Source organism: Ammospiza caudacuta, chromosome 4 (assembly GCF_027887145.1).
Source record: "Ammospiza caudacuta isolate bAmmCau1 chromosome 4, bAmmCau1.pri, whole genome shotgun sequence".
NCBI classification, from domain to species: Eukaryota; Metazoa; Chordata; class Aves; order Passeriformes; family Passerellidae; genus Ammospiza; species Ammospiza caudacuta.
This window is the reverse complement of record NC_080596.1, coordinates 50,209,489-50,236,934: the sequence shown is the minus strand read 5'-3', so window position 1 is coordinate 50,236,934 and position 27,446 is coordinate 50,209,489. Positions and strand designations below refer to the sequence as shown.

At 39.3% G+C, this 27,446-nt stretch overlaps 1 protein-coding gene across 3 annotated transcripts in view; it reads left to right on the top strand.

Moving 5' to 3' along the window:
• Nucleotides 1-27,446, top strand: part of CRACD (capping protein inhibiting regulator of actin dynamics) — a 132,608-nt gene that overhangs the window by 38,478 nt on the left and 66,684 nt on the right. For 2 of the 3 annotated variants that reach the window (XM_058803036.1, XM_058803034.1), the window contains exon 2: nt 24,584-24,726. The gene's annotated coding sequence lies outside the window, so the exon portion shown is untranslated. Of the gene's footprint in view, nt 1-24,583; nt 24,727-26,593; nt 26,701-27,446 lie in introns of all 3 variants that reach the window. The other variant, XM_058803035.1, reaches the window with a different exon arrangement.

The window sequence follows — 27,446 nt, the reverse complement described above, 5'->3', positions numbered from 1 at the left end:
ACACTGAAGAATTCCTCCTGTATCCATGATATCCTCTTAGATCTGGCTGCAAAAGTGGTGAGATTGGAGACTAGATGTCTTTCCTTGAAGAAAAGATTGATTTGTTGTATAAAATTTCAGTATGCTTTTTGGCTTTAATATTTTCATTCAAATAACAAACCCCAGATTTTCTTGATTTATAGAAAGAAAGAGTTACAAAGAAGTAGTGTTGGAACTTAATTTAGATGCTTCTACTTGTCCATATCAGTCTTACAGCATGTTTTGGGTGCTCGCAGCTGTGGCCAGGGAGAACCTGCAGCTGTTTGCCACTGGCCCTACAGAAAGAACAGAACACACGGACTGGGTCTGTGCACCAAGTGAAGGGAAACAGGCTGCAGGATTTAATGCCCTTTTGCTCTTCTGTTTCTCAACAGCCAGATGAGCTGCTCCTTGCACTTGCAGGAACCTAAGGCTCTTGGGGGAGTGGGAGGACAGAGACTGCCATTTGTGAGTGCTTCCAGGGCTGTGGCCTTTCCAAGTCCTCCCCTTCGGACCTGTGTCCAATGGATAGCATCATTGTGTGAAGGCAGGATAGGAACAGCTGTGCAGGGTCATGTGTTCTCCATGGACTGCCTGCAGAACCACATTTTTACTTATATTTCAATGTGGTAAATTACCTGCATTTTACAATGGTATTTAGCCAGGATGTCTTTCTAAAGTGTCATGGTTCAAAAAAAAGTAGGAAGTTGTACTTGGTAAGGTAGGGCCTGAGAAAAGATGGTCTGACCTTTCATCCAGAGAAAAGGAAAATGGTGGTAACATCTACTCCTAAGCAACATCTAAAATTAAAAAAAATTAAGGAAGATGAAGAGCACAAGGGATGAGAGTTCAGCTTTGTCACAACAGCTGACATCATAGTTTATGTGCTTATGTTTTAACTGATATTTCTATTTCCAATTCTTGTTTTCTAGCCAAAAGAAATATTAAGACCTACTTCACTCTGGATGTGAAAAACACTGTTTTATTTGCTCCTGAGCAGTACTTTCAAGTGATCTGGAGACAGCAATCTCCCAAAACAGAGAACAGCTGATATTCTTTCTAACTGAAGTGTAGGGACCTCAATGACATCGAAGGACTGAGCTCTGTGAAGTGAGGATGCAAAAACTAGTTTGTGCCCCTCACCAAATGTATAGAAAGAAACGTATTACCTGGTTATTGCCTCCAGCACTAGTCAGTAAAATCAGGGTCTGGCTTCATCTGGATGATCTGAAATCTCTAAATGTTTCTGTCGGGTTTTTATTTTTTAGGCCAGTGTAGCTGTCAGAGAGTTGTGTTTTCCTGCTCCAAATGTATGTGGGTGTATGGGAATATGTAATGCAATTAATTACCCAGAGTGGATGACATTTCTTTTCTTTACAGGGCTGAAATAGAAGTCAATTATCACTTTAAAATAGCTTGCCTTTCTAGCCTTCAAACAAATAGAGAAGAATATAGAATTTGCATGACTGTACCCTGTGAAATTCTTTCTCCTGTATGCATTTGCTCTCTTTCATGTTATTACAGCAAATAACAGAGTGTTATAGGGAATGATATCCTGGCTGATATAGAGCCCCAGGAGATGGGAAAAGCCTACTTTTGCCCGAGCCAGTTCTGCAGGAGGAGTTAAGAATCCTGTGGCTTAGCCTAGATGGTAAGGGAAGAACAGAAAAACTGTCTGAATAAATTACTTTGAGGCTCAAAATAAGTGTCAGAACAAGACTAAGCCTTAAATGTTCTACAGTGCAGCAAGTACCTGCAGAATATGAATTGTTTTAGTGTTAAGCAGCAAATGGTAAAAGAATAAAGACAGAAAGGTCAACTGCAGAAAGGTTTCTCTTCCTGCTCACAAAAGTGTTTTGTTGCTGCATACAGAGAAGTTTTAGCTTTTTGCCATACTATAATAGTGTCATCATGAGCCACTGCTTTGCCACTCTTGTAGTTTTTGCCAAGAAAATAACATATTTTTATTCAAAGTAGTTGGGATTACTAGTGGGTTGATTTAGAGTGCTACTCAAATTCCAGCTTTGCTAAAGAATGTTTATACTTGTATTTTCTGACTGATTCATTTGTTTATTTGTTTGTTTGTTTTCAGTTTTCATATATTTTCAATACACAACTTTCATGGTGCTATGAAGAAGTAATTTGGCATTTTACCTTCCTTAGCTTTTGAGTTGCAGTCCACTCCTGTGATGGGCAGTTATGACATGCATTTCTTTCATGAACTCATCTCACTCCAGTTTTGAAACTGGTTACAAATATTTTGCTGCCATATATTGTGCATTTTTCCCCCATATTCTTACAGTTTTATATCTTGGAGGGGTGTGTGTGGAGGGCAGGGAGTTTTGTGGAGTTGACTTTTTCCCCATGACCAACAGATACATGCTAGCTCTCATTCAAGCTGCCCATTCTCTTAATTTAACTTTTCTCTTGCAGCTTCTACCTCTCTGATGTGTTTCTAGAAGCTCTCTGCCATTCCTTGTTTGCTTTAGTTTCACCACTTTGCAGAGTCTGGGGTTTCTGTGCCGTTGTCCCACTGTGTGGTGCAGAACAGATACACACACAAAGATTTTGGCTGGCAGGGAGGTATCCTGTTCCAGAAGCCAGAGCAGCAGCTCTGTGCCGCAGCTGACAAGCCTTCCTCAAAACATATGGCCATGCTAATGTATCTCCTTGTAGGATGGGAGAGGATGCCTTCGTGTAGGAGACACAGCAGAAACATAAGGATGTGCTCTCCTAAAAGTAATTAGGCTGCTAATGTGAGGATTAGATTTGCTTCCTTTCTTGCTGTCTCACCTTTTAAATGCTTAGATGCATCATAGCTAGTAATCCTTTCCTGCAATTTAAGGATTAGTGGTGTGGCCAGGTTGGAGTTTCATAGCTGACTCTGGACTGCCACTCACCTGGATGGTGTGCTCAGCAGATGTGTTTGGAGCTGGGAGAACACGGCAGCTGAAGTGCCACCAAAATCTGAAGATAAATGCTGTATGTTCTTGCTGCTCATGACAACATATGTAAGCAGAACATCTTTAGCTACCACAAGATCGCTCTGTTCCCTTCCAAAGCAGTGGCTTGTGCCACTTGTGTGCTGACACCCACTCAACAAGGAATCTGTTCTCTGGCATTTGATTTTTATTTCTTTCTCTTTTAAAATATAGTGTCTGTCACTTGAGAAGGTGTCCGGTCAATGGCTGTTTCAACACAGATTAACAAATAAAACTCTCTCAACTAAAAGGCCCTGCTTAAATGAGAGCTGGTGTTTGATCCAGGGTTTTGGTTCATCCCCAATTTCTGGATCCCAGTTTTTCAATTTCCCTCCCTCTCCTTGGGGTGTTCAGCCTCTGTCCATAGTAGATGTAGCTCAATAGCTGAAAATTTCCTGTAGTTTATTCATAAGGACAGCAGAAATACATCAAATATGCTAACTTCATGATATTTAGAACCCTGAGATTAAATGAAAATGTATTATTCTTTTTAAGGGTTGTTCATTGTAGCAGACATGGATTCAGCTTGGTTTGCTCAGAGACTTTACAGATACCACGGGTAATGTGCAAAGTGTACTTACTCAAGAGTGCAAATGAGAATGAAATTGGATGCATGAAAATCAAATAGACCTGCATAACCAGCTCACTGCTTGAAAAATTGCACAGCTTTTTTTAATGCAGAGTTCCCTTACTGCTCTTTGCCCAGCCATGGTACAGCAACCTCTCAGACCTCGAAAGGCTTCAGTAGCCCAGAGAAGTCTGACTTGTTCTTCTCTGCAGCACAGTAGATTGCTTTATATAGAAGAGAACAAATATGTCACTTCAGAGTTACATGCTGTTACATGAAGACTTACTACAGAAATATTTTTAAAAGAATTTTTGAAAGTGACAGAGCCGCAATAGAGTATTTTAAGGTACTGTTATCAAATGCTAAATAACATGTCTCTGTGTCCAGCAGGCTGTGATGAGGCAGGTAATCAGTACAGTAATGGGCATTCCATTTTTCAAATTGTTTGTATGGGGGAAAAATTGGTAATATTGTGAAACAACAACAGTTTCATTGAAAAGTGCGAAGTGCTGACACAGGCATTAAGAAGTGCTGTGGTTCACTGGGTCCTGAGCAAAGCATCTCAGTATTACTAAACATGCCTTACATTCCTTCACTTGCTGTCATCAATGTTCTTTGGCCACAGATACCACAGAAGCCTATTGCTCAGGGACCACTATTTGGGAAGACTGTTCTATCTTAGAAAAGGAGATATTAGTGACTCGAGATGAAGATAGGTTTGTGAGTACTGACATTTGCTAGGTGTTGGAATAGGAACAGAATGATGTATAAAGAAAAAATATTATACCTAAAATGTATTCTTCTCCATACTGTCAGCAGAAAGTGGTGTGCAAGTTTTCAATTTTAATGAATCAACCAAATTAGTAGTTTATCAAAAAGCAAAAATCCTTATCGTCATCCTAAGGTGTGACAATCCAGGTGTAAAATTCTTTCTGATATCTTCTGGTCAAGCAGTTAAGTTCAATATTCCTAAAAGACCTTGCTGTATTTTCTTATTTTCCTTATAATCAAATTGTTTGTTTTCTGGTGTTAGCCATCAGGGTACTTAAAATTCCTCTTTTAGAGTAACTTCCTCTTTTAGAGTACTCTTTTAGAGTAGCATTTATTTTCCTAATATCAAACAGTATGTAGATGGTTGAAAATATTGGGTAGAACTCTTGGGAAATGCAGTTTTTGTCCTACTCTCCCTCCAAAATTAATACTGCTGTGAGACAAGGCTTTAGCTGTATGGTTTTACAGCCTAGATGTTATTCTTTTTACTTAGAACTGAAAAACTTCATAGCATAGAGATAATAAAAAATTCATCACCTTAATGAAAACATTGTTTTCTCTGTTATTCACTGAAATGGAGCCATTAACGATACCTGTTCTGGTTTTATTTGCATGATGCTCTGGTAGATTTGCAGCTTCCTGACTTGTATAAAATATTTGATTTTGCCCAGGAGGACCTCCTGAGTCTTAGGTGATAGTTAATATGGCAGAAGAAAGTATAGATGCCCCTAGAAATGGTTTATTGTTGAAATATCCAGGCTTCTTGTGCAAAATAATGTATTTATAGCATTGAAGGCATCCAAGGTGGCATTCTAGTACCCTTTTAATATTTAATGTTAAAGGGTTAAGTTTGTTGGTCTAATTCTGTCTTGATAATGGATCCTTCAGACACCAGAGGGTCAGAGGGTTATTTCTCCTCTGTACTTCTGAAGTATAAAAGAGAAATAACAGGCTGAAGGCTATACCCATGAGAAGGTCTAGCAACTTCCTTACAAGGCAGCAAAGCATGTAGTGGAGGCCAATATCTATCTTGTCATTATATCTGAGTTGTAATAAATTTGAACAGGTTTTTGTGATGTTTTAGCTATTGTTTAGGTGTTTTAGTTGTTTAGACCAGCTAATCTGAAACAAATGTCCTCAATTTTTCTGACCTCAGGAGTTTTGGGACAGTACCTAAGTTCCTTTTATGCTTAGCTAGATATTGGGGACCACAAGAATTTTATCCACATGCCTTGCTTTTTGTGCTGCCTTGACTGCTGTCCTGCCTTCCTGCCTCTGTCATGTCACACACCCTGATCCCCCCAGGTCCTGCCAGGTCCTGCCCTTTCAGCATCTTACATGAGCAGAGTCACGCCACAGCAATGAACTAACTTCTCATCCAGAGGTGTCACACAGAGGTGCATAAGGTCCCTGCTCTCACAGCAGCTTTCCAGGTGATCTCTCACCTATTAAACAGTGTTTTGCAGCAGCTGCCAACGTCACATCTCAGGGTCTGGGGAGAATTCTCGGCCACGATCTTCTTAAGAAAAGCATGCAAGGAAAAGCATGCCAGTGCCTTTAGTGTCACTAATCTTGGTTAACTCTCTGCTAGGCTCTGTGGAAGCTGAAAGGAGCTGGATCCTCCCTACACTGGCACAGCACACAAGTCAGCTTGGCACAAAGATGTTTCTGTGTCACATTTCCTGCAGGGTTATCTCAGATGTGACGGAATAAGGAAGGACCCTGTTCTTGTCCAAGCTGTGCAAGGTCACATCAGGAATGAAGACAGTAGGACAGTTTATTTCAGTTGCAGGGAAAACTGACTTTATCATAAGCAAGATTTAGAGGAACCCACAAATACTCCCTTAACTGTTTACATGCTGTCTTTTCCCCTTCGGTAATTCCAATTACAGAACATGGTAACTTGTCAAGTATGTGACATGCAGTTTAAAACAGTTTTAAATGCACCAGCCACTTAGGGCTCTCCTTATCTGATCTAGCTCAATCCAAATCCTTTCTGGGAGCAGCACAACCCACACTGCAGTGCAGTGAGAGAGGCAGGCTGGAAGCTGCTGTGAGAGCAGATGGTTCAGTGGGCCGCAACTGATTTGTAGCTCATGGGAGCATGAAGTACTTATTGCACTCAGGAGCTATTCTTGTTTAAATACCCTTACATATTGTCTTTAAGTGCTGCTATTCCTATTTTGTTTCCAGTAAAGGAGATGAACGTGCTTGTGCTAAATCCTTCCCATTGTAAATACATTTGGGGATTTCTGCCTGAAGAGCTGTTTACAGGTACCCCTGTCATGATGGCTAAAATTAATTCAGGGTGAGGTGACAGAAGTATCTTGCTACTGGCCTAAATAAGGAACATTGATAATATCTCCTTATTGCCAAGATAAGCTTGTAACCTCTGGAGATGAAGGCAACAGAAATTCTTGGGAAAGATTTTGAATGAAAAATGTAATTACTCTTTCTTAAAATTGAAAATAAGTAAAAATTAAAACACTTATGGAAACAGTTGAATGGTAGGTATTTTAGCAACAGTGTTTGGGAAAAATTCAGCTCAGAAAGCAGAGTTCATCTATTATGGGCAGATACAATACCTTTTACCTTTAATGTCATGTTTCTTGCCCTTGACCTTCCCTTCCCCACCAGTTTTCAGGAGTCAGTTTTCAGAATGAAATAGAGATCTAAGTTGGAGTGTTTAAAAACAAACTGTGTCTGAACACTGGGTGCAAGTCTCAAACAGGTTTTGTTTCTTCCTAGAAGTCTGTCTGTTTCTGTCCTGATTGGTCTGTAGTTAATTTAGCACAAACTGTCTTGACAGGAAGGCTTTGTACAACTTTTCTTGTCCTGGTTGACCTTTTCACCCAACCTGTTCTGTCCTGAGGATTATTTTGAATTGTTTCAGAAGAAGCTGGCTGCTCACTCATGGGGAATTAAATCCAGGCAACAGGGAAGGGGTTTCTGCTTTTTTTAAATGCTGGAGGAATGCAAAGTCTACTTGCTCTAGAGTCCAGATTTCAAATGTTGTAAGAGGCATGACATGATGTCATGGCTCCTTCTACTGCCTTCACAAAATAAATAGCTAAAGCCACATTCCTTTTCCATATCCGTAGTTCATAGTTTGTGAACATTCATGTAGGATTTACTAGTCCTGCATAGTAATTAGGGTACTGCTTGAGATATTCTCCTGAGAGAACATTAACACTTGCCTCCTCAAGCCTCTCCTAATGTGTAAGTGGATCTGTGCATGGACTACACTGGAGCAGAGAGCTCTCAGCAGAGCTTTCTCCCAACATTGCTTTATACTCTGGCATTTAGATGTGCTTCCAGACCTTCTTCAGACTCTAGTTAATATGCAAAATATTTTAATGGTGTTTTGCTACCAAGATCATCGTTAATATGTTGTTCTCATGTAACTGTTCAAGAATAATGATTTTTGGGAGGACAGCTCTGCAGGCAAACACTCAGAACAAGCAGATCTGGAAAATGTAATAATTCTTGCTAGAGTGGATTCTATGAGTGAGTGATACACGAGTAGCATGCTGAATAATGAGGAAAAAACAAGTACATTTAAACCAAGTACTCTTAAAACCAGTACTCTTGATGCTAGAGCCCTACTTTACTCAGGTTGCTAGGGATTTGTGTGATGTAGCTCTGGACAGTACTGCAGAGATTTTCACTGCCTAGATATTAAGGCTCTCTTCTGTTCTTTTAAAACCCAGCTCCTGATCTGCACATTCTTGTTGTGTTCCCTTCACTATGTCTGTGAAACAGCTCATTTCTTTTCCTCACTCTTCTTTTAAATAGCAGAACAAGTCCATAATTACATAAGGCTTTTTTTTTATTTGCTTTGTGTGCTCTATGGTTCCTGGTTTGGAGGCAAGGCAGGAAAACATTTTCAAAAGTAGAATGTTCTTGATTTCCTTCTCTAGGCTCCACCCTTCTTGTCCTATGGCTTGCTGCCATCTCTGTGCTGAAGGTTGCCTACCCTTTGGATCATACTCCAGTGAAGGGGAGGCATTGAGTCTGCCAGGTTTGAGGTGAGCAGCTGGTGAGGGAAAAGAGAATGGACTCAGTCAGTGAAGGAAAGATTGAACAATGACCATTTGTCAAAATAGGCAAAAATTTGCTTACATTATAATGACTTAGGTTTAGGAGTCACAGCTATTTGTTTGTGTGTTACTACCCTCAATCACAGTTATTCCATTTCACTCCAGATGGCATCTATAATTTGTATTTTAGCAAAGTAAAACAATAAAAAATGTCTAACAAGACTAATCTTAGACAAGGGAAGCCATTTCTTTGTAGCTTGCCAACATCTGAGATTTGTTCAGAGTTTCATGGATTTACAATTCTAAATCTTATTTGCCCATAGGATCCAAATAGCTGCTTCCAAATTAAAATTCTCTGCAAAGCTACAGCAATTTGGTGAGAAAGGATCTATCACAGCCTGTTATTGTTGAATAGAGGTGATAACACCTCCTTTGCAGTTTCGCACGTTCCCTTTGTTTGTGTAGTGAAATTTCCAAAATTAAGTGGCTAATTCTGGCAAGGAGACAAAGCTTTTCTGGCACAAGAAACTTGAGCTAAAGTAATCTGGCTGCAACTGAATTCTTTGGAAATATGCAGGTTGAATTTGGAGAGTATTTGACTGCTTCCTTAATGCATTTGGTTACTGCAATCCCTTGGGACAAGTCTCCAGGGGCAAGAAAGCTTTCTAAAGCACTTCTTCAAAGTTCTGTCTCCATTAATAACTTCATGCCTGGAGAAGATATTCCATACAACCAGGAGGATGCAATTTATAAGTTAAAGACACCTAAGGGAACAGTCTCTCATTCCGTTAAAAGCTACAACTGTGAACCTTGCTTATGTGAATATTTTGATTGATTTCTCTTCTATAACAATTTCTGTAAGCATTTGAGAGATTGTTTTTAGGTTTTTTTAGTCAACAAAAGGCTTAAACTAATCAGTCATGCTATTAAGGCATAAATATAGCTCTCACAAATTAACTACTGCAATGGACTTGCTCAACCCAGTCCCTACCAGGACTGTGTGAGTACATTAATACCTGTGCATACATCTTTGCATTTCTTCCTCTTCCCTTTTGATACAGGTTGAGTTGTTAGTGAAAAAGCTTGTATTTTGTGTATAGACCCTGAGCGTGTCAGAGAGGGATTTTTTTTTTTGTGCTGTTATAATTAGCTAGGTCTCGCTCTCAGGGCTGCAGGGTGTAGGATAGGATTTGTCACCTGAGGATCTGCCTCATGCAGAATCACCAATTTTCTTCAAATCAGAAGTCTTGATATGCTCCAGGTTCAAGATATATTTGTGATGTTTAACCTTTGTATGCTATCAATAATCAATATATCAAAATATGAAGTATAAGTATATATTAAGTATATAAGTATATATTAAGTATACCTTTTCACAGGTATACTTAAACCATGGCAGGTGATCTCCCTGTGAGGAATTAAAAACCTTTATCGAGTACTGAAGATGAATTTAGAGTAAAGTGGTCGTTTAGTGGTGATTGGCTTTGAGTGAAATAAAACACTTGACCTCTGCAGGAAGAAACTTTACTCATAAAGTCACAGAATGGATCAGGTGAGGAGCCACCACATTATGTCATGTGGTCCAACCCCCCTGCTTCAAGCAGGGTCATCCTAGAGCACAGAGCATAGGATTGTGTCCAGACCGTTCCCAAGTATCGCCAGTGAGGGAGACTCCGCGGCCTCTCTGGACAATCTATTCCTGTGCTTGGTCACCCACATGTAAAGAAATTTTTCCTCTTCTGGTGGAACTTCCTGTGCATCAGTTTCTGCCCACTGCCTCTTGTGCTACTGCCAACGCCAAGAAGAGCCTGGATCCCTCCTCTGGTACCCTCCCTGCAGACACTTACAGACATTGATGGGTTCCATTCTCAGCCATCTCCTTTTCAGGGTGAACAGGCCCAGCTCCCTCAGCCTTTACTCACAAGAGAGAGAAATCGCTCTCCAATCCCTCACTCATCTTTGTTGCCCTCCACTGGACCTGCTCCAGGAGCTCCATGTCTCTCCTGCCCTGAGGAGCCCAGAGCTGGGCACAGCACTCCTGCTGTGGCCTCACCAGGGCTGAGTGGAGGGCCAGGATCACCTCCCTCAGCCTGCTGGCAATGTCCTTCCTAATGCCCCCCAGGCCACCTTTGGCCTTCTCATCCCCATGGGCACACTGCTGGCTCGTGGACAGTTTGTTGTCCACCAGAACCCCCAGGTCCTTCCCTTTGCAGCTGCTTTCCAGCAGGTCAATCCCAGCCTGTGCTGGTGCATGGGGTCACTCCTCCCCAGCTGCAGGACCCTGCACTTGCCTTTGCTGGATTTCCTCCCTGCCCATGTCTCCAGCCTGGCAAGGCCCTTCTGAAGGGCTGCACAGCACTCTGGGGTATTGGCTGCTCCTCCCAGCTTGGTGCCATCACCAAACTTGCTGAGGAGGCATCTGCCCCTTCATCCAAGTCATTGATGGATAGCTTGGGGAACACCAGTAGTGACAGGCATTCAACTAGACCCTGTGTGACTGATTAGCTGGCAAGAAAGTTTTGTCTTTGTAATATAATTGAAAAATCAGTTGTTTTCTTGATCAAAATGTAATTCAGTGAAGTGTCCTCTTTTGCTAGGAAATCTAATAATTTAATAGCATGAAACAGATGTCTATAGAAATGTACTAAGCTTCTGTTCCAGTTACTCTAAAAGCTGTTAAATTTAAGTAAGTCTGGCACCCTCTTCCAATTCCTTGTATTCTAGGTATTTACCTATTAAAGTGCAACAAAAAAGCCTAAGAAGTCTAGAAGGAATATGCTGGTATTTACCTGGAAGAGATCCATCCCAGCATTTTTGATAAAATAATGCCTTCAGTCACTGTGGCATGGCTTGTTGGTTATGTTTGGGTCTTGGATGACAAGAGGGGACATATTATAGCTATTGGAGTACTCAGGAGGATGTCCAGAAGGAGGGTCACATAAGAACTGTGAAATGAGTTGCTATAATAGATGGAGAAGTCCCAGACGTCTCCAGAGTAGGGCAAATCCGGCTACCATTGCCTGTGTCATGCTCATTTTGTGAAAAAAGAACTTCCAAGCCTTCTAGATTTCAAGCCTTCTTTTTTTTTTATAGTATGGGGAAGGTTTGTACTGTCTAGTTGGGTAGAGGGAATTGTGATTATTTTGTTTTGATTGAGCCAGCCAGGAGCATCTTTCCTGCCCATGACTATCACACTGAAGCAAACCCACTGGTTCCGCTCAAACCAAACCAGGGAAATATTTTCACAATTTTACAGAATGTAGCAGAATTTAATGTGAAGTATTTTGACTCCAAAGGAAATCTATGCAGCAGACTGTGTTGGTGAATCCAATTCTGTAATCTTTAGTTTTGACGTGACCCAGGTTACAGAATTTGTCAGTAGGAATGTATAAAGCTTTTTATATAAACTAAGAATTTTACTTTTTTCTTGCTTTATTTCCTTCCTATTTTTTAAATTTCCCTTTTCTAACAGGATTATCTGGTTTATTGTACAGCAAGCTGCGGACCAATCCTTAGGCTCTTACTTCTAAGTGGTAAATGGACACACTGACTGATGGGAAAAAAGCATATTTTTGTTAATTGTGATCAAATCTATTCTTTAAACTGCCTCTGTTGCTAGTGAAGCTTAGAATTTTTCAGATTTGTTCATTTTTTGTTTCAAACAAATGAGCTTTTGTACCTCTCGAGCTATCTTTTGGAAACATTTTGTGTATTTCCCAACATTCACTCCTTCTAGCACAGGGAATAATTTTTTTAATATCAAGAGCAGATGGACTTATCAAAGATTTGAAGTTGTATTTGCCTTAGGCATGCATGCTAGACTGGCTATTTAGGCTCCTTGAACCCAGACCAAAGATGGAACAAACTGGAAATGTTCACTCCATGCTTTTATGTAAATTTTCCTTCTATTCTGAGATCCTGGCAGCAATATTCTGGGACCAAAATTTCTGGTAGTATTTTGGTACTTCTTGGAAACTGAAATAGGGCATGAAAGATCTTGTGAAAGCTTCTTAGACATTTTATTTAAAAATAGCTGTTGAAAAGAGCATTCCCAATTATAGCCAAATGATTCATCTGCTGGCAGTGGGGTATCAGCACTGGTGTTCTCTCTGCTCACCTGCTTCTGTTGCCATAGCAGGTCCCCATGTTCCCTGCTGTTGGTATATACATGCAGCCTCTGTAGCTGGCACTCAGGTCACTTTAGTTTTCCCTCCCAGCCCACTTGTTTGTACTTCCTATAAAGTTCTTTCCAATCTAACTGCTCACATCAGCTGGGTTTCTTAATTCCTAGTGAGCGTCATGGTCATTCCAGCATCATTGAGAAGTAATTTATTTGTCACTGGGCAATATCTGAAGTACTGAAGTGAAAGCATGCAGGAAGTCATTGAAACAGTTTTTATTTTCTGATGTCACAACATACCACTATCACAAACACTAAACCTTCTAAACATCTGGAAAAATGGTTTGTAACTGTGTCCTTTTTAGTGCTCAGTATCACTTTCATTTGGCCATACTTACCTAGCTATCAGAAGAGGGGGAGAATTAAGAGAAAAAAATACAAGGTCAGTGCACGGAAAGTCTTATGGGAGTTGGGATGTCTGGGTTTAAAAGGGCACAACTAAAAGCAAATCTACATTTTAAATAATTCCTTGGTGGTGAAGAACCTTTTGTCTGTCAATAACAAACAGTGGTGGGTGGATCTCGGGCAGCTGCCCACCCAGCTACTCTCTCCCTCCCTCTTGACAGTTCAGAGGGAGAAAATACCACTTCCCAACCCAGCCTCTTCTTATCAGGCTCATCTCATACACAAACAGACATCAAATACACAATTCAAAACACTCAAGTTTTTTTTTTCTTGGTACCTAATTACACAAAAATCATCCTGATATAACCACAAAATAAGCATTGGTTGCTCAGCATGCTCTGCAGGATGTGCCCTAAGTATGTAAAGGTGGAGCCTGCAACTGAGCTGATGGTGGGCTTTTCCAGGTTCTCTGAGCTCTACCAGGAGAACCTGCTCCTCCAGAGAAGCTGTGGTCTTGGTTTGTTGTGTTGCTGGAAAAGCCTGGTAGGGCACACATGTCCATGGAAATACCACAGCAGTCTTTTTTTCCATCTCCTCTCCTCTCCCTTCAGGGCATGCTACTTGAATGGGTTTTCTTTCAAATTTCGGCCAATTTTTCTCCTCTCAACACCTTCTTACCAAGAGAAAGTGAGCAGATTTAAGTGTCTCTGCTAATGGCAGTTGACATAATTACCTTCTACCATCTCATTGGTAGAGGTGCCCTTTTAAGGATGTTGATGAAAAGGATGAGAAACATAAAATTGATCCATAAAATTGATCCATCCACAACTTCTTACTGCTGGGATAACAGTTCCAAAGACATGTTGGATGCTTCTCAAACTCAGAAAAAGACTTAATGCTTATCCAGAAGAGTATGCAAACCGTATCATTAGAGCAACAACAGCCTAGAGAATAAAAGCATAGGAGAGCTTCCTAATGCATACATCTCTTCACATGGAGAGAGGAGGTTTCCAGGTAAGTGAAAACATCTGCAGGAGTGAAACCTTATTCAATGTCCCAAAAATGCAAAAGACAAAGATAAATGCTCACTGCTGTCGTTGTACTGTGCTTTCACAGCTATCTCTCATTCACTTAATACATTTTCTGTCTGTCACACTGGAGGTGCTGATGGCACAACCAGCCATACCTGGAAAGGGAGATCTGAACTGCTTTAAAATGTCACTGACTTGATAGGATGTGTGGTGTTCACAGCAAACTTAGTCCAGGAGATTTTACTGATAATTTTTTATAATATGGGGATAATTTCTGATTAGAAAAAGCATCCAGTTAGAATCCTTTAAATGCTGTGGTATAAATCCTATTAATAAGTTCATATTAAAGAACTCATTTTACAACTGGTTGCTTTTTAAAATGTCCTTTGCATCTAATGTATATTTCTTTTTACAAGAATAGCTTCTGCAAAAAATGCATTTTCCAATTTGAAAATAAACAGAGTAAAGATATTCATATCTTGCTTCACTTTTCTGGGAGACAGACCAATTTAAGTGAAGGAACAGCATGACACAGAATAATAAGCAGCACACATTCATCTTTTCTAAACTGAAATTGTAGCCCACTACAATTACCAAAAGATAACTTTTGAAATAACTATATAAAATTCTACATGCATTTTCTTGAGATTAAAAAAGATGTAGCAGGAAGGCCTTGCAGTTTGGGGAGGAGAAAGAAGCTTTTAAAATTATTTCTTATTTATTCTGTTGTTTAATTCAACAAATCCATAAATGTTAAACTGGCCTTTTTCAAATGTGTTCCAAGATATGCCCCTGAATAGGTGATGTGGGAAAAAAAGAGAAAATTTCAAGCAGAGCTGTCATTTCTTTCGAGTCAATATTTGATATTTGAATAGATACTAATTAGTTTTAACCTGTGTAAAAGGTCTCTTGCCCTATTAACTGTTTTATTTAATTCTGCTGACTAAAGCTGGGGAGCTTTTTATTTATATTTTGGTAAGATTACATTGTGAAATGGAAGTAAAAAATTCTTTGATGTTTGAAGCTTTCTTTAATATATTGTAAAAACCCAAGGACTGGTTGTGTGTATATGCCTGAGGGGGTGAATAGATGTATTTTTGCATGCATGTATGTTTTACAGTTTTATATTTTACTTATCACCGGTAGTAAAAGGTTTAGGAACTTTGCTGCTGATAAGGGGCAGTTCTCAGTGTCAAGTGGAGAGATATTAATGTGCTTTCTGAAAAAGTTATATATTTTATTCATGGAAGTGTCATAGAATTGAAAGAAATATTGTTCCATGGTACTTGGTGTGGGTCATTTCAAGAGAGTAAATGAGAGGGTAATGGTGTAAGTGATTTTTTTACTTCCTTTGAGTCTTTTGATTTTGTCATAGTTTTACAGAACTGTTTTTTCACAAACACCCATGCAATTTCTCTTTCACTACATGCAGTGCTTTATTAAAGGAACACAACAAACATTGAAAGTCCTAAGAAAAAATATATATCCTTGTATTTCATAGAAAACTGTCAGACTTTAGTACAGTAAATTATTTCCTTTCCTTATCCCTTCCCATCTCTTGATATTTAGTACATCTCATATTTTATATCTTTAGGATAAACAGAAACAATTAGGGAAACTATTGGTCCTCAGCACTTCATTTTCTACCTTCTCTCTTTTTATATGTGAGGGAGAAAATACAGAAGGTTACAAGCCCTTCAGGAATGGAACTATTGATTTATCACTTGGTGATAGTAATCTCATCTAGACAACGTAGCTTTTTGCATACAGATTTCTTGCAGGGATAGGGGGCCAAGTGTCTGTGCAATCTCAATTCTTGATTTCCAGGTAACAAGAGAGGAGAGGAGCACAGACCCTTCAGTGCCTAAGCAATGATACATCAGTATGAGAGAAGCTGATGTGAACTTTATGTGACAAGAACTGAAACCCCTGTCGGGATGAGATACTGGGCTGCCAGTAACCATCAACCACAGGTTCAGAGGCAAATTGTCATATTAGGGCAGACTAGCTGGAACAAGCTGGAAAAATACAATACTTCAGTTGCTTGTATAGCTAGCTGGAAAACAAATTATTATGTGTACAGTAATGGCAGCTTAAGCCATTTGTCAGGTGAAATCATTGCATGCAGCTGGAACAACACTCAGCTGAGTTCTTTTGCTTTGTTAGCATGATGAAGATGCCAGTTCAATGCTCCCTCTGTAATTTCTCTCTACATAGAGTTAAAAGTGCAGCAGATCAGTCACAGAACTGCTGGCCCCAAAGAATTGTCCAGCATGGATTAATTTGGCTAACTTTTCTAGTCACAACATCTCTTCTGCTCTGCCAAAAAACCCTCACTTTTTCCCCCCACAGAAATCTTTCCCTTTGGATTTCTTTCCCTCAGAGATGATGTTTACAACCTCACTGGGAGATTTTGCAGTCACCACGTCCTGTCTCATTTAAATTCTCTTTAAAGGAGTGCTGTCCTCTTGAGAACATTAAGACACCTGTAGTTACTGGAAAAAATTTGGAGTAACCAAATTTTTTGTTCTAGGCACTGCAAAAGTCTCTGTCAAATGCCATACCCTTGAACTCACAGGACTTGGATCTGGTACTTTGGATCTGTGATCCTTATTTCATGTAGCAGCATCTTTACCCATGTGCAAGAGGCATTTTCCTTGTCTGACTTCATGCCAGCAGCTGCCCTTTTTTCCTGGCTTTTGCCGGCAGCCTTTGCCTCCTGCGTCTTCCATGTGAATGGTTTGGGGAGCAGCTGCAGCCATAGGTGAAAGGTGAGGGATCTGGGCTGAAAGGACAGAGCCCCAAAAATGCTCTTCGTTGTGTGGGGTATAGGTCTGTCCCTCGGTGGGGCTGGCAGAGCTGGGTGTTACTGAGTTTCTGTTTGTGTTTGACCCCCATCTTCCCCAGGATGGTGCTGCATGCCACAGGTTGGACCTTGGTGGTTTGCGTTAACAGCCTTGCATCATTTATCAGCTTAGATACAATTACTATTTCTGTCCTCCTAAAGCTAGCAAGATGTTTTTTACATCTGTTAAATGCTTCACTTCAGGCAAGCCTTGGATGAAACAAAGAGATCAGGCAGGGTTCCCACTCTTAATTATTGAACTGTGACCTCATTTGTCCTCAGAAGCTTCTGCTTTTTGCCACCCATGACCTGTAGTGGTTGAGACAAACACACAAAGCCTGTCAAGAGGAATCTGCAATGACATCAGGATGGATACTCTTGTGTTTACTGCCCACTGGTGCGTGGCACTGCTGACTAGAAGACTTTTTACCTATACAGAATGTTGGGTTCAAGCTTCTCTAGTTACCCAAAGATGAGGTCACTCGGTTCATTAATGATTTATGATTATATAGTGCCTTTCTTCAGAGAGCTTCCAAGGCAGTGGCAAGTTTATATCTGCATGAGTGAGTGCCTGAAACAAACTGTTAGTGATTTCTCCACAGACTGAGGACCTGAAATAAAATTTCCTTTTCTCTATAATCTTGGGTACTCTTGGGTACACAGTAGGGTTAGGCACCATTACTCCACGAGGCATTTGCTGCCTGTGCACTTTGTGATATGACATTCCCCAAACAGGCATTTCTTAGGCTTTTTCATTCCCTTTTTATTTTTCTTTCAAGTTCATTTGACTGAAGTTTTTTTGTTTTGTTTTGGGGTTTTTTTTGGTTTTTTTTTTTTTTACTTTTTAAATAACTTTTACTATGGTACAGCAGGATCCTATTCCACAAACAATTTTACAGCCTCATTTAAGTCAGCCTGTAGCACAGAATTCAATTTGTATCAAGTAATGGGAGTGGAAGCTGGTCACATAATATTGCAAATAATTTTTCTAGCCATGTCTGGAAATAGTGTGGTTATATAGTCAGGAATGACACGTAACCATAGAATGGTGTTTTGAATTACACATTTAGTGGACAAAAAGTAACCGGAGGATTTTGCCATCATAAATTAGTCTTGCAGTGTTTGGTGACCTGTATTATCATTTAAGGTACTGAAAAGAAAAAGGCAATGTTTTTTCCCCCTAAGCATTAGAGGTTATACTTGGCACAATAAACAGAGAAGGAAAACCATAGATCTTGCTGGTGAAATAAAGACATGGTAATAGATGATATTTTGTCTTTCAGAGTGCATTAGGACCATTTTTAATTGAAGATGCTTATGGTACTTGAGAAAGAACATGATATGTTGTTTTAAAAGAACGTGATTTATTGTTTTTATTTTTTTTAAAAATAAAAAACTATGTCTTCTTAATGCAGTGTTGCATATAAAGTGTGTGGAAAAGAAACAAAGGCACAGGGAGAGCCTGGGTTTCCATTTATTCCTTGGCAATTTACACCTAAATTCTGCCAGTCTAAGTACAACTGACACACAATAAAGTGCAGTTCGATTCCCACTTGTGCAAGCTCTGGTAGTGTTTTGGTACTTCTTGGAAACTGAAATAGGGCAGGAAAGATCTTGTGTCCCTATGGCTAGGGACAGGTTGAGGTTAGCCAGGCATGATCAGAGAGCAGGATGGGATGGTCTGACAGAGAAGTTCTCTCTAGCATCCTACAACACAGGCAAAGCTTTAATTTGGTTCAGTTCTTTTTCAGTGTCAGTGAAGGTAAAAGTGCAGCGTGCCCTGGCTGTGCTGCAGGACTGTGGTGCATTGGTCATTGCAAAGATGCACCCACCCATTGCCATGAAGCTCCCCTGAGCCCAAGAGAGTTTCCCCTCTTCCATGCCTTTTCAGCAGGGATATCATGCAGGTCAAACAGCCTCATTTACCTGTCTGGATGTCTCCCAGTGTCTTTGATGCAGCTTTGAGGCTGATCTGTGCTAATATAATTAACCTTCCCTGCCCCTGGCTGGGCTGGAGGGAAGAGAGGGAGCACAGAGGTGAACAGGGCACAGAGAGGGTGGTCAATCCTGCCAAATCTGCATTTTTCATATTAAGATCTGACAGGTTTTTCTAACAAGACTATTTCTACCCTGTAGTTTGGGAGATCAGAGCTTCCTTTTTACCCAGTCTTTTGCTTGCATTTGGATTTTATCTCTATAATCTTGACAGGATAGATGAGTTTTTAATGGTGTCAGCATGACCCGGGGAAATTACAATGTCAACAGCAATTGTTCTGCAGGTTTGTTAATCCAGTTTCATCCTATTTACTTATGTTGTTGTTTGGCTTGTGATAAATAGGGTTGTACTTGAAAAAAAAATAGGAAAGTTTTCAATTATTTGTTTCCTAATCGTGGGGATTACTTTCCTGGCTTCTTCCCCTCCATTTTCACAGAATCACAGACTGTCTGAGTTTGAGACGCACCTCTGGAAGCCATCTGGTCCAACCTGCTCAAGCAGGCTCAGCTAGAGCTTGTTGTCCAGGACTCTGTGACTTTGGGCTTTGAATGTCTCCAAAGGATGGAGATTGCACAACCTCTCTGGGCACCTTGTGTCAGTGTTTAGTTGCTCTGACAGTTAAAAAGTGTTTCCTGATGCTCAGAGGGACCTCCTGTGTTTCACTTTCTGCCCATTGCCCCTTGTGCTGTCACTGGATATCACTGGGTAGAGCGAGGTCTTCCTTGCAGCCTTCACATCATTCTACCTTGTTGCCCTTGTGTGTATTGCTCAGACATACAGGCTTGCAGAACACTGCTGATAGTCAGCTCAGACTTTTTTCAGAGGTTTTTGGTCTTTTTTTTTTCCTTCTTTATTTTCTTTCCTGGTTTGCAGCTCAGAAGAGGATTCCTTGCAATGCATGGCTGAAAATAAGGGTGTCAAGAGATTTGGGAGAATTCTCCACTCCCACCTCTGCCACTCCTACCTCTACTGAAAACTGTGAGCAGAACATTTTTACTGCTCGTTTTTCCATCAAGCAGCTGTATGAATTAAATGACATTTTGTGATACCCTGGAGTTCTAGGACACAATACATATCAATCATAATAGGTATGCTAAGTTACCAAAGCTCTTCTTATCCCAGAATTCATGTGCTCCTTTTTGAGATATTATTTATTAAACATTATTTTTATATTTTCTGTTATTTGCAGTTCTTTTAATTACTAGTTCTGAATGTTTAGCTTCTTACTTATCTCTCTTGAAAACATGTGAGTTTAATTTTGGCTGAGAAGTGAGCATATATTTTGCCCACCATGTTTGGGAACTTTTGTCTGCATATAGAGTAAAAACATAATTTGCTACTGTATTTGGAGGGATGGATAGGAAAGGTATATTTGGTCGTGTCCTGGTGGCCCCTTTTGACTCCTATATATGTTTTGGTTAAGAAATGTGTAACTTGCAGAAACCTAATAAAGGGCAGGCCAGATGATAACTGCTAGCTTTATTTTATTCCTTTAATGAGTTGTGGTATTTGTATTGAGGGGATTTATTCCTTTTAAACACTCCAAACCTCTGATTTTGGGAAGGAAGTAATAATGTAAGTAATAAACTTACTCTGCTATTCTAAAGCTCTGTGTGTATGTGTGCACATGTATGTTTGGGAATTGTGCAACTGCAGGGGCTGGAGAGTCAAACCCAGGTCTGGCACCATGATAAAGTGTTAATCTGATCTAATATGATCTCTGGAGTTTATTTCCTCAGCTTTGAGCAGCTGTGGATACTAATGATGCACTATCAAAGACAGCAATCCAAAGTAATGGATTTGTTCCATGTGTAACACAGAACGAGTTCAGTGTCTGGTACAGAGAAATTAAGGTTTTAGTGGCCACCAAAGAAGTGCCTCAGTGTTCATTTGGTTTTGGGTTTAATTTAAAGCTAAACCTTGGTATCAAAAATATACTATAACTTGCTAGTAAAACAGCTTGTAGTACTAACTTCTTTCCTAAAAGAAGTGTTTTACTGAATTTTACTGCTTTTCCTACTTCATAGAGAGCCTCTCCTATGAGGACAGACTGAGGGAGCTGGGGCTGTTAAGCCTGGAAAAGAGAAGGCTCCAGGGAGAATTTAGAGCTCCTTCCAGTGCCTAAAGGTGGCCTGCAAGAGACCTGGGGGGGACTTTTCACGAGGGCATGTAGTGACAGGACAAGGGGGAATGGCTTTAAGATGAAAGAGGGGAGGTTTAGGTTGGATATTGGAAAGAAAGCCTTCACTGTGAGGGAGGTGAGGTGTGGAAAGAAGCTGCCCAGAAAAGCTGTGGATGCCCCACCCCTGGGAGTGTTCACATCCAGGTTGGATGGGGCTCTGAGCCACCTGGCCTAGTGGAAGGTGGCCCTGCCCCTGCCCGTGGCATCCAGTTGGAACTCAATGATCTTAGATCCCTTCTGATCCAAACCATAAACCATATGGTTTTAGGATTCATAGCTAACTACTCACTGTAAGCTTTTATCAGTAAGTAGTCTGGAAAACACAAAATGCATGTTTCGACTGATATTCCACATATTTTAACTGTGTACTAAATGCATTAATTTTAGGTGCTATTAAAATTATTTTGAGGATCAAATTTTAAAATGTGCTAGCCCTGTTTCTAGTGCAGAGTGATCTACTGTGTTCTAAAGAAACCATTTAAGTCATAGAGGGTTCTTCTTATTCATGATATGAAACAGAGTCATAGTTTTCAGTATTTTAACAGGCAGGTATCTCTACACTCTTTTGCCTTTTTCAGGAGTTGCTGTTGGTTTTCTCTGTCTGATAATAATTTTGTTCTTTAAATCACAGGCTTTCTTTGCATTTAAGAAAATGTTCTACGAGTAATGTCGATTTTATTTACCTGTGATACACTGAACATATTTCCTTTTGAACTGTTACTCAGTTATCCTGAGAAGCTGAAGCATGTTTTTAGAAGAAGGGGTACTTAATAAGCAGAGAGAAAAGATCTAGGGGTCCTTTAGTGGACAAATATTTGATGGTTTGCCATGCTTGATTGTCTACTAGTCTTGAGCTGTGTGGTGAAATAGTAACTATGTGGACTAGGTACAAGAACAGCTATTGTCTGAGATACTGAAAATAGACCACATGATCAATTTACCACTTGTAACTCTAGCCTTACAGTAGGTATTTTAGGGACTTGCTTTATAATGGCTTTCTCTATTCTAAAGTTTTGTACTATTATTATGTGTTGAGGTAAAGTATAGATTGTGAAAAGATAAAACGCACAATGGAGAGGTCTGTGTTCTCAAGCAAAATCTGAGGCTACTTTTTGTTTCCTGATTTCTATTCTGCTCAGAATTGCATGGGTCTGGCATCATTGCTTCTATCAGATACTTATTACTGTGAGATACAGTAGTTTTCCCTAAGTGTATGCAGAATGTGCATTTGCTTAGTTTTCTGTGTTGGAAATAGGTATTTCTAATGCTGCATTTGAATTTATGGCTGCGTTGGAAAAGGAGAGTATAGAACAGTTTCCTGAAATAATCTTTCAGGATCCAAATATTCCATGCTGGCCTGTCTTCAGGAATTTCCTTTTCATTGAAATGTTTCCCAATCCATCTGTCTTCACATCTTCCCCTGGGAATCAAAAGAGTGTCAGTAAATAGAAGGAATACCTTTTCTGTTTGTCGATTAGTGCCAGGGCATCTCCTTGTATGCATCTTGAGCTTAGTGATTTACACTGACTGTGTTTTAAATTTCTTTTTCTTGCACCTTGAACAATGAAGGTCTGTTTTATACCCAGGAGTTCAAAGTGCTTTGAATTCTGATTTTTGAGAACAATAAGCTAATTCAGAAGTTGTGCCATTGCTCCCATGCTTCCAAACTTCACCCAGAAGAATGAAAACTGGCTCTCTATAATGGACTGGTAGATTTGCTGGTTCCCTTGGGATGCAGGCAAGGCACCAGACCTGAAGTCTCTCAGTTACAGCAGGATCCTTATTGCAGGTGCATGAACTCCTGTTTTCTGTGATGCCATAGCCATTGCCATAAGTCACTGAGGTGCAGAAAGAGCAGGGAAACATGTGAAATGAGCACCCTGAGAGATGTTCTCTGCTCTGCTTTAACAGCACGATGTCTGCAGGGCAGGGACACGAGAGGCTGTGTCAGGCATTTCAGGTGCAAGCAGGATTTAAAGCTGTGAACTAACAGAGATCTTTGCACTGGCAGGTGATTATTGGGGGATGCTTTCTGGTGACAAAGGAAATGTATTCCTACCTGTTTTGCCAGAACCACCTTGACCTGATGCAGGCCACAAACTTTCCATGCTCAAACCATTGCACATCCTACTGTCAATGCTGCATCTGGTGCCCAGAAAATAGAGGGTAATGCTGAGTCTGCATGTGAAAATTAGATTAGAGGTTGATGTGCATATATGAGATTTTCACATCTGAAGTTCCCGGTTACACAAAAGCACCAGTTTGAGTCCTTCCAATTTTGTCATATGCATTAGGAGTACCTTTATTTATTTATTTATTTATTTTTAGAATTGGTATGGCAAGCTCAGGATGTTTTCATATTGCTTTTTCATCTCTTGTTCACACCTTCAAGACATTCTGAATATTATGAGTGGTACAGAGTCAACTGAGTGCTAATTTCTCATTTCTCAGCTTAAACAGACTGCTTTGTTCAGGCACCTTTGCTAGCAAAAGTGCAATTCTAGATAATCTGTCTTGGCAGCCTGAGAGCCCTCACCAACATTTGGTCCTTGAACTTCAGCAGTAAAAACTTAATGCTTGCAAGCAGTTTGATTTGATTACCAAGGACCAAATACACACTTACCCTTGTCTTGTCAAATGGGGCATGTTTAGCCTATACACTAATTACATTATTACAACAAAATACTTTTATTTGTGGCTGCCTAAGGATTTAAGGATGAATGAATATAGCAAATACTATTTAATAACTGATAGAGTCTAGGAATAGGATAGCTACAAATTCCCTGTCTGATCCTTCTAGTCATATGTAAAAGGAAGCATAGACATCCCTGAAAGTAGTAAAATAATTGGAGGAAATTTTTGAATAATACAAGGTCAAAATGGCAAAATTACAGTTAAATTTTTCAAAGTAAAACTGGAAACTAGTGAAACCAGAAGAAAAAAATCTGTTAAAAATCTAGCTGCTTTGTTCACTTTTGCAAGTTGTTTTTACCTGTTTAATTTTTTTTTCTGTTTTGTAGTGTATTCAAATAGATTACTTAAAGGTTTTTTGTAGTAGATATGTTTTTAATTTAAAAAAGGCATTTACAGGTTTTTTTTTTTTGCCAGAAAAAATAGTGAAAACTTATTTCTACATGCTCTAGTAGAGGGAAAACCAAAGATACTATAAGCTCACATTTTAGTTTTTTGAAGTTATCATTTTTTCATTTTAAGACAGTCATATATGACATTTTTATTTCAGCCAAACTACAGTAAAACCAGTGACATATTTTTCTTGAGATATAATTGATTTAGAACTGCACGATGTCACTGGAAGGAAAAATAAAAAAGTGCTGCCATTTCACTAGTTAGGAAAGGGAAAGAAAGACCATTTTGTATGAAAGTCTCAGAGGGAAATCCAAAGCTAATGAAAAATTTCTCAGGTTGCAATATCTTTTTTTTCTTTCTTTCTCTTTTGTTTTTTTCTTTTTATACTGCAGACATCTCAAACCATTTACAAGAGATGTAGCAGACAGGAATAGCTCAGCTTATAAGCACCCTTCAAAAGAGTGAAAATGCAAAACCATCACTCTTAGGTTTGCCTAGAAAAGTTGAACTAAAGTTCTTTCTTTTCCATTTATACCTAGGCAGTCTGGGACGAGAATGTTAACCACTGGTCCCTAACAGCATATCCTGACTTCTGATCACTTGTATTAAAGAAAAACACCAATTTCAGAGAGAGTGCAAGACTGCGTGGAAGTAGAAAATACCACACCCCACCTTAAAAAAGGTAAGAAAGGTTTTCCTGCTGATGCTTTAACAATGGAAGTGGTGTCTTCATTTAACAATTCATTATGTTAAAGGCAGAAGTGAAAACTTAAATAACTGAACCCTAAAATATTCATTTAACCTGCATGTTCTAACTTAGAAAAAGGGATTCTTTTTGTTTTAAAAGGGAGAATGTAACGCATGTGTTCCTGAGCTTAAAACTATTTGTTTTGTAGCTTTTGTGTGTATTGTGGAAAAAAAATAGTATGTAAACCAGAAAATATAATCTTTCATGTAAGGCACAGAAGTCTTTCTTAGCCATGAAAAGTGTTACGTAGCTTCCAGTGTACCATGCAAGTCTCCCTTTGCCAGGACATGCACAGAGTGTTTGCAGAATGCTGCTGCTGGGAATTGGTGCTAAGGACATTTGTACTTCTCTCAGAACAAATCTTTCCCTTTCTGCTGGGTTTTGGATTGACTGGTTATTTATAAAATATTTGCAACTCTACTTCCTTAGATGCTGCAGTTCTAAAAAGTATTGGAAGAAGCTGAAAACAGTTAAGCCATACTGTACTCTGCATGTTTCCTCTGAAAGTGGAGTGATAGCAACGGAGGAGTTTTTCCATTCAGATTTTCTTTGCACACCCCCCCAACCATTTCTTTCTTTTTTCTGTAGAGAATGTTGAAATTCAGACAATTCCTTTCTATAGCAGCCATTCTGTAACATGGTTCCAGGACAAATGTGTTCATCACATTTGCAAACGCCCTACTCAACAGAACAAATCTATAAACTTTGATTTGGAGTCCATCAAACATAGAAATGCTGTCTTTTCTTTTGTACAAAGCAGTATGATTCTTCTGTTTGAAGCTGGTGTGGTTTTAGAGAATCTGTGCTGTCTAATCCATATCACCTGGTAAATTCAAAAGACTATTGGTTACCTAAAAGTCCTGGTTTGTGACTGTCTTGCCAAAATGTTTGTTCAGCTGGTGTTTTATGTGGAAAGAGAATGAATGACAAGTAGGTGTCTTTGGCAACTCTTCTGAAATGATCAGCTGAAATACGTTGGCTTGCTGCTGAGAAACAAAGGTTCTGTTTTCTTGAGATAGTTATAGTAATGTTGACATTTTTCTACCGTAAAAATGTTCTACACCTCAGCTGAGGGTACAAATGTGTTTGTGACATACCTGTTTGTGAGATGGGGTCTGTTATTGTACTACAGGCAGGGCATGTTCTTATTTCCTCAAAGCAGAAAGGTAAGAAATGTGCCACCACCAATGCAAAATGCTCTTTGAGTACAGGATGCTTCCTACCTGCTCTCTCTAACCTCATATTTCCATGCCACTTTTATGCAAGGATTACAGATTCTGAACTACCTTCTGTTTCCTTTGGATAGGCCTAACTTTTGCAAGCAATACAGCCTTCTTCAAATAGCATGTTTTATATTTTGCCCAAAAAGATACAATACCCATTGGCTTAAATGACAGATGTTCAAAGAACAGTCTGTGAGGGTGGTCAGGTACAATAGCATGTAGATTAACTAATACAATTTTCATAACTAAAATATGCAAGAGTCTATACAGATATGTTTCTGTATAGAATTTGCATATAATATTTCTTCCAAGAGAATTAAAGCTACTTTTTTTTTCTGACAGTGTACCCAGTGTTCTTTCGTAACCACCCACATATCCTGTTGTTAGAATATTCTGCTTTTTACTGCAGAAAAAGTCAAACCTTTTTGAGAAAGTAATTTGCAGTTAGTAGAGATTTTGCTTAATCCCTGAGATTCTCTGTAAATCATTTGTGAATGTAGTGTTAGTCAAGTTTTGAACAAATTTATTAAAGTCTAATATTTTTAGTTTTTTCCTAATGCAGACAATTTTTTTTCTAGTTCATTCCACCATTTCAGATTTTCTAAGCTAAAATGCTCATGGCTTCAGAGTCACATTTACTGGTGATCGTACCCAGCTTTTCCAGAGACTTCAGATTTCCTTTAAGGTATTGTCCATTAAAGCTTTTATTTATTTTTTATTTTTTTTTCATTCTTCAAAAAAGTGGAAGAACAGGAAATATTGTTCTTTTATATGACATTAAAATTTTTTTTTATTTCATTTGCATCATCCAAAGTTTTTTCCCCTTTATTCTGCAATTTCTTGTTCTCCTGTTTTTTATGTTTGCTCAATTCACATTTCATTCTTATAACACCCAATGACTATGGATACATTTGGTTGTGTCCTTTCAATCACTTCAGAGGAAGTAAAAATAACAAAGATTTTCTGAAATGAGTCACTGTTGAGTAATTAGCTATGTAAGGAATCTATTTCCTATTTAATGAAGAAGGGGTTCTGCCAGGAAGACAGAGACCTTGGTTTAGTCAATGTTGTTGTAGCATTTATTCATGATTCATTTTTTAGATTTTTAGACTTCTCCTGTGTTATTCTTGCAATGAGTTTTAGTGATAAGCCTCAACAGGAAAAGTCCCTTGATTTGTGAACCCTCTACATATTAATGTGAACAAATTGGTTGTCTTTTCAAATTTAAAATCACTAAACCAGCCAGGAAGCCTCTCCCTGTAAATGGACTTGGACTTCATGCTCTTCTGCAACTCTGCCTTCGCTTGTTTTTATGCAGAGCAGTGTCATGTCCTTGTTCCAGCCCAGTAAGGGAGTGACCCCAGACACCTGAGAAATTTACTCATTCAGTCCATAGTTTGTTCATCTGGTGCCTCTGGCCATGCAGGCCTG